This window comes from Centruroides sculpturatus, unplaced genomic scaffold (genome assembly GCF_000671375.1).
Source record: "Centruroides sculpturatus isolate CEXI.00-Female unplaced genomic scaffold, Cexi_2.0 scaffold1280, whole genome shotgun sequence".
Taxonomy (NCBI): Eukaryota; Metazoa; Arthropoda; class Arachnida; order Scorpiones; family Buthidae; genus Centruroides; species Centruroides sculpturatus.
This window is the reverse complement of record NW_019385451.1, coordinates 185,659-193,526: the sequence shown is the minus strand read 5'-3', so window position 1 is coordinate 193,526 and position 7,868 is coordinate 185,659. Positions and strand designations below refer to the sequence as shown.

The window sequence follows — 7,868 nt, the reverse complement described above, 5'->3', positions numbered from 1 at the left end:
TACAGTTTCTTCCAATACTCTTCCCTGCCTCCAAAATAAGATTTTTGTTTTTTTAATAAAATATAAACATAAAACCATTTGGTTAGTAGGTAGTTTTACCATTTTCGAGCATTTTTGTAAGTGTTCTCTGAGAGAATAAAAAACAAGAGAATGCCGAATGTGTATCTTCCATTATACAGTATAGAGTATTAGGACAGTGACATATGTCATATGATTCCCCTCCATCTCCCCATTTTTTCGACCTTTCATCACCAAAATGTAATAGCATCAATGCCGTTATAAACAAGCTTCCGTGCCAAATTTCACTTTCTTCTTCAAACCGTTTTAAAATCCGGTCTCTCCATGAAAAATATGAGACAACCTTCACATCACCTCGATAGATGAAATCATCGTAAAAATAACCGAATTTCTATTGAAGTGTAATTTAAGTTTTCTGATTATCTAATCAGTGATAGCTACAATTTGTCTTTACGCTAGAATGGCGCGTTATATTGTGTTTTAAAAAACATTCAATATACCGGACTTTCCTCAATAATTGATTTTCCTTTCGACAGATAGGGATTGTTGTTTACTGTAATATATATTATTCTATTACAAAAATAATTTAGTTATCTATTTATTGTACATTTAGAATTTTGTACAAAATAATGTACAGCGGTTTTACCGTATTAGTAGTTCTAATACCTATTGACAAAATAGATGTCTCTGTCCTTCCATCTGATTATTTTTACTTTCCGGCTGTTATATATAACACCGGGAAAGAGTGGTAATCAGTCACAAAATAAACCTCAGAAGATTTTTACACTTTTGAACTTACCGCACCCTGAAACATCGAGAAATGCAAAAAAATTCGAATTTTTTTTGTATTTATGGATGTTAGTGTGTGGGGGGAACAATTTTCTTCACTCTCTTAGAAGCTGAATAACTCCTGTGCTTTCTGTCGAAAATTTATGAAATTTTGCAGGGTGGTTTGTATATTAAAAGGATTGATGCTATTATATTTTCGTGGTTAAAGGTCGAGCGGGTGGGGAGATCAAGGGGTCGTGTTTATCTCTAGTGGAATCAAACCTAATGATGATTTTACTGGTTGTTAGCATTTACAATTTTTTTTTGTAAAACCTATCCTCAAAATTAAGTTTTTGGCTATTTTATAATAGTTAAAAATATAAAAAGTTTTAAAATAAAATATCGTAGCAAATGGCGCTATCAAATATTGTCGGGTAAGTTAAGCAACTCGTTGCTGGAGTTTTTACCTTTGAGATAACTACTAAGCATTCAAAAAGGAACCAAAGCAGTTACTTCAAGATTGGCAAAGGGTCAGTCAAGTAATAGCTGTCTTTTTCAAAGTTGAAAGACAAATTTCTTTTGATTTATGTTTAATATAAAATGTATTATTCATTATTTTACCAGTTTTTATTTTATTTATAATTTATTCTTAATTTGTATCACTGTAGAAAGAACGTCTACACTCAAAAGTGGTTCGTGTATCCTTCATTCAGATTACTGTAAAGTTGATAGGACTCACTAAAGTTAAGATAAATAATAATAAGTGTTAATAATACATTATCATTATTCTTTTTTATTTGCAGAGAATGGCCAAATGTGCAAAAATAACAGAAATAGTTCCAGTAACGCAAAGTTACTCCATCTTAATCACAGAATTACCAGAAATAATAATGTTTTATATATTTCAATACGTAGACGATAGAAACTTAGATGTATCTAGCCAAGTGTGTAGCCAATGGAGAGATATCATCGAACACATGATGAATCATAGAGTAACAATGATCTCAAGGGTAATTATTCTAACGTTATTTTGTTGATCGTACGCCATGGTTGTGTAGTTGCTGCAAATGCCCAAAATTTCAAAATCGATTAACATAAATAAATTCTAATTTACAGAATCCATTTTAGAAAATAATTAATGAAACGTAGGATTATATTTTTTAATTTTGTTCGAGTTTGTGCGTGATACTGTGAGTTTTCTCCATTTGAATCCAAAATATCTAGATTTTGCAGCATTCTATGGATCAATGCTGTTTTCCTTTGAGTGTATTCTCCTTCCCGAGAATTCGTTTTTCTATGCAAGGTGTTTTGCATTTGTCTTGAGTAAATTTCACTTCAAAATCGGTAGAGTAACTATTGTTAGGCAATGTAGCTGTGCTTGACAGGATGCACCTGCATCCTGCATCCTGTCAAGCATTGCATTGAGCTGTTGCATTGTGAACATTTGCATTTGTAGAAAAGTTACTTCAAAAATTAAAATTAATTAGTTTATAATCTACATAAATTAAAAACCGTTAATATTCTGATTTTTTAAACAGAAAATCCCTCTTAACGTAATAAACTCCGTAATCTACGAATCGGAAAAACTACGTCGTTACGCTGGGTTTGAAGATAATTTTCAATATAATTGTTTCGTTCTCGGTGACGAATCTCTACGTAATTTTCATTCTGCATATAAATTGTTTGTATTCGGACAACACGTCTATAGAACGTTACTACTCCCAATTAGTAAGTATACGATTATTATTTATTCAAAGTACAGTAAATAACTTTGTGAATTTCAGATTCTTCATCAAATGTTATTAACCATCACGTCTTTAATTTCAGATGAAGATGAGATACGCTCTTTTACTGAACATTATAAGTTCTCATCAATAGAAGAAACAACCGAAATACAAATATCAATATTTCCAAATATTCCGGGTTTCAATTTTTTTAATTATCGATTTTTACTTTTTGGAAATGAATCTATACTTTCTGACAAATCATGTTTAAAGAATGAAATAAAGAAAGTATGCCACAAAATGAATATACCGGACGAAGAAATTAAATGTGTCATCTTGTACAAAGATTATGCAGTACGACCATACGAAGACAAAACTAAACCTTTCATAAATTACTCAATTTGCAGAGATGTATACAGACTTACAGTATTTTATGGGAAGAGAGCAAATGCTTTCTGTGTTTTTATTCTTCCAGGCAAAACTTGTTATAAAACTGCGAAAAGAAAACTGGAGAAGCTGAAACATTCTGAACTCAAAATGGTACAGAAGAGATGTTTCGCGTATATTTTCTATGATGCGTGTATGAAGTGCATCGATACAGCAACTCGAGCATTTAGAGAAGTGTATCCTCTAGTGAACTACGTTACTTATAACTTTTTACCCTTCTATGTATCAATCATTGCAAGTAAAGACGAGTATTTTTGTGTAGAAACAAACACTCCGACGCCCTGCAGATTTTCATTAATGGTTTTCGTATGGTGGAAATAAATTTATTGCATTAAATGGCTCTATTAGAATTGGACGTTTAACCAAGTGTTTGTTTCTATACTATTGCTTGTATTAGTTAGTATTCAACAAGGAAATTAAATATTCTACTGGGGAATAAGACTGTCATTCCAGCCAGTATCAAGTGTTAAAAGCAAAGATGTACGAGGGAACATATCTTAAATCGTGGAGTGCAATAAACTAGCGTCTGAAATCATTCCTACAATTACCTCCTCTTAATTTGCATTCAAATCATTGCACGTGACGTCACGATTCACCATCTAGACATACAAAGTTTCTGGTATTTATATATCGATGTTGAGTTTTATAAAAGCGAAATAATTCGGTTAATTTATTTACATTAGTATCTAATGCCACTAACTTGTAAGTCACATTCATAATTTTGAAATAAAAATAATATTAAATGAAATTTATTTCTTTGTTTGTATACTTTATAATTACTTTAAAAACTACACCAATGAGTTTTGTCATTTGTCTGATTACATTTTGAATGTGTAAGTGGGCGACTCGTGTGTGAACATTCAGAATTACCGTCGCTTTCGGATTAATATAGCTCTTTACATTCTGTAATAAAAGCACGTAACTAAAGAAAAGAGTTTTCGGGCACAATAACTTTTAATTGTGTAGTATTAGTAATTTTAAGTTTAAAAAATTACTTTTTCATTTGGAATACTGCCAGATAAGATCTTAAACATGTACGTACATATGTATAAATGAGAATGTTTGTTTGATCGCTATTCATTCCTAGACCACTAGACCCATTGCTACGTAACTTAGCAGTTACGTTAACATCTATCTTAAATAATACCGTACTGTAATACTGCTCAAAAATATTGAATATATATATATATCAATTTCCGTCTACATTGGATTTATTGGCTTTTCATTTCTGAATGCTACTTTCTTAATTTCGATAAGTTCTCACCAGTGACCGACTGGATAGAACCACCGAACACTGGTCGTGGGTGCGTGCGAGCCAACGGGCTGATCACCTGTAGATTTTCGGGGTGTATTTTTCTCGTGTTTTATCATTATCCCATTAATTCCATACATAATTTTACAACAGAAATAAATATCTACAGGCGATTCCATACATCATTTTTTGAGGAACATCGTTGTACGAACTTTGTATTTCTTCAAAAGAAAACATTTTTAAAATTATCGCATCAAATCATACGGTTTTATCAATTTACAGAGACAGAATATACCGTAAATAAAACGTTCCTTTCTGAAATTTGATTTAATATTGTAATAAAAGTTATAAAAAACCAAACAAAAAATTGCCGAGAGGGGATAGCTTCAAATGTCTACAAGGTAAGTACGACGCCGACAACGATCCATAACAATGTAGCATTTATCTTCAATTAGTAAAATAAATAATTTATATTAAAAAACCGAGAAGAATTTACGAATCTCCAACCTGTAAACAGAAATTATCAAGATGGACAGATGACCTTTATGATAAAACGAAATTATATAACCTCGTAATGTTACGACGACGAAGAGTATTAGGTAAGATCGTTACAAACATGAAAACCTTTATTATTTTTGCCTGCTTTACTTTTGTATTGTCCTTTGCCGAAATGGAAAATACTGAAGATTTAACGAAAGTATATTGTTGTAAGTATAAAATCTATTTTTATATATTACTAATTAAATTTTAATGAAAGTTTTCATTGCACAGCGTCGTCGGAACAGTTAAAAATACGTGTCTGCGTAATAGAAAACAGAGCAGATATGGTAAGTAAATACGTTGTTATATCGTATATTGATCACTTTGCTTATTGAGTGACGTAGAGGTTGGCGAATTTGGCGCCTTGTATCGAAAAATATCGACACGGAGAGAGTGCATTAATTTTCTTCTTCTAATTGGCTTTTTCTTTCTTTATGTTATTATTTGTAAAATAAGTGGAATATCTCAGGATGATTCCGAAACNGCTTTTACAACTGCATTTATTCGTGGAACACTTCTTTTTGCAATGACAGCGTGTACAGTAGACCCCTATAACACTGTAGGGGTCACTTAGATTTTACAAATACGTGTGTCGGGCTGTGAACGGCTCACGTATTTGTAAAATCTAAGTGACTCGTACAACATGGAATTCATATAACACGGAAATATCTACAGTGTTATAGGAGAGTCTACTGTATAGCCTTACCCTCTACTTTCGATTTAGCTGTAGCTGCTTTACTCAACGATATTTCTTGAGAAGAAATCTCATCTATGAAAAGTAACTTTTCTTTACAAATTACGACCTGATTACGTAATTACGTGATTACGAACTGATCTGTTAATGGTGTCTTTTATTCGGATATCGCCGACGCCTTACCGACGACCCCTCTCATCCTGACATTCGGATATCTCTGCCACTCTACCTGACAAACCGATCCCCACCTCACGGGATCAAAAGACCTTGCCCTACCTCCCGCTAACTACAAAAGATTTGACGACAGACTGTCGCCTCTCTGCCGACATCGGCTTCTCGGGTGTCGTTTCGACCTCCACCAAAGCTTAAATGTGCCTGTCGACATACACGGCGATTGTTCGAATGTATAATAATATAACCAAATATTCGGACTTTCACCGACGTATTTTGTATGTGTCGACATTCACCGGAGAATATCGACATTCTCTAATTTCGGTCTTTCACAGTAACATATACAAGGATTAAACAGCTTAACACTGAGAAAAAACAGCAACTACCGATTGAAACTAATAATGTAGTATATAAAATTCATTGTACTTGTAGAGATAATAAATATTATATAGGAGAAACTAACAGAAAGTTAAAAACCATATTAAAAGAACATATAGCAGATCTAAAATACAATAGATTAAATTCTGCTTTTCATGATCATTGCACCCTGAATGATTGTAAAACAGATAAAGATAAAGTACAAATACTCCACAAAGAAAAAGAAACGTATCGTAGAAAGTTCAAAGAAAGAGTNCTGATGGTGAATGTTGAATAAAAATATTTTTATTACTTTAAGACAAAAATGCAACATTTTAATATGTGAAAATAAGAGAAAGCTTAAGTAACAGCACATTTAAATAAACTGTTGAACCTAAAACGAATAGTACATTCTTAATCATTAAAGAAAATAATACAATAATAAACTTACACATATATTATGTGATTAACATTATACAATCTTATTTATTGCAACAACTTAAACTGAATTGCACAAGAGTCCCTTGCTTTTAAAACTGCATTTATTCGTGGAACACTTTTTTTTGCAATGACAGCGTGTATAGCCTTGCCTTCCACTTTTCGAATTAGCTGCAGCTGCTTCTCTCAGCGATATTTCTTGAGAAGAAATATCATCTATGGAAAGCAACTTTTCTTTACAAATTACGAACTGATTACGTTATTACGTGATTACGAACTGATCTGTTAATGGTGTCTTTTATTCGGATATCGCCGACGCCTTACCGACGACCCCTCTCATCCTGACATTCGGATATCTCCGCCACTCTACCTGACAAACCGATCCCCACCTCACGGGATCAAAAGACCTTGCCCTACCTTTCGCTAACTACAAAAGATTTGACGACAGACTGTCGCCTCTCTGCCGACATCGGCTTCTCGGGTGTCGTTTCGACCTCCACCAAAGCTTAAATGTGCCTGTCGACATACACGGCGATTGTTCGAATGTATAATAATATAACCAAATATTCGGACTTTCACCGACGTATTTTGTATGTGTCGACATTCACCGGAGAATATCGACATTCTCTAATGTCGGTCTTTCACAGTAACATATACAAGGATTAAATAGCTCAACACTGAGAAAAAACAGCAACTACCGATTGAAACTAAGAATGTAGTATATAAAATTCATTGTACTTGTAGAGATAATAAATATTATATAGGAGAAACTAACAGAAAGTTAAAAACCATATTAAAAGAACATATAGCAGATCTAAAATACAATAGATTAAATTCTGCTTTTCATGATCATTGCACCCTGAATGATTGTAAAACAGATAAAGATAAAGTACAAATACTCCACAAAGAAAAAGAAACGTATCGTAGAAAGTTCAAAGAAAGAGTAGGAATTATCAAAAGTAATAAAATATACAAATAAAAACCTAAGTATTAAAATAAACGAAAACTGGCTCAATATCTTATAAAATTAGGAATATTTTTGAAGAAGATTTTTTATGTAACAGATTCTTATGTAGAAAAGTAATTTTTTAAAAAATGTTGCCATAAGGTGGCCTACTTGTCATGTGACTGTGTGGTAGACAGTGGGCATGCTTAACTGAAAAGGAAAGGTCAGCGAAATACATTTGTACGAAAGAATAGTATGTAAATTTTAATTGTTAAATCAATTTAAACGTGATTTTAAGTGTATGGATGAAATTTTAAAATTGTTTAAACTCATCAAAAAGGTGTGTTTTTAAAATAACATAACCTTATATGTTTGTTTGTTTATACTGTTGTAACTTGTAAACTTTTATTTTAGTTGGCTGAAGAGGAGCAAGAAATGCCCGAAACGTGTATAAACGAAAGAAACACGTATCAATTGAATAAAATTTAATTCTGTGATTTGCCAAGTGTCTTT

At 32.4% G+C, this 7,868-nt stretch overlaps 1 long non-coding RNA gene across 1 annotated transcript; it reads left to right on the top strand.

The window, feature by feature from the left end:
- The first annotated feature begins 4,800 nt into the window (after nucleotides 1–4,800).
- On the top strand, nucleotides 4,801–5,018 carry LOC111639127. The gene is made up of 2 exons (XR_002759019.1): nucleotides 4,801–4,916; nucleotides 4,981–5,018. It is a non-coding gene; the product is annotated as an uncharacterized LOC111639127 (long non-coding RNA).
- The last annotated feature ends 2,850 nt before the right edge of the window (nucleotides 5,019–7,868 follow it).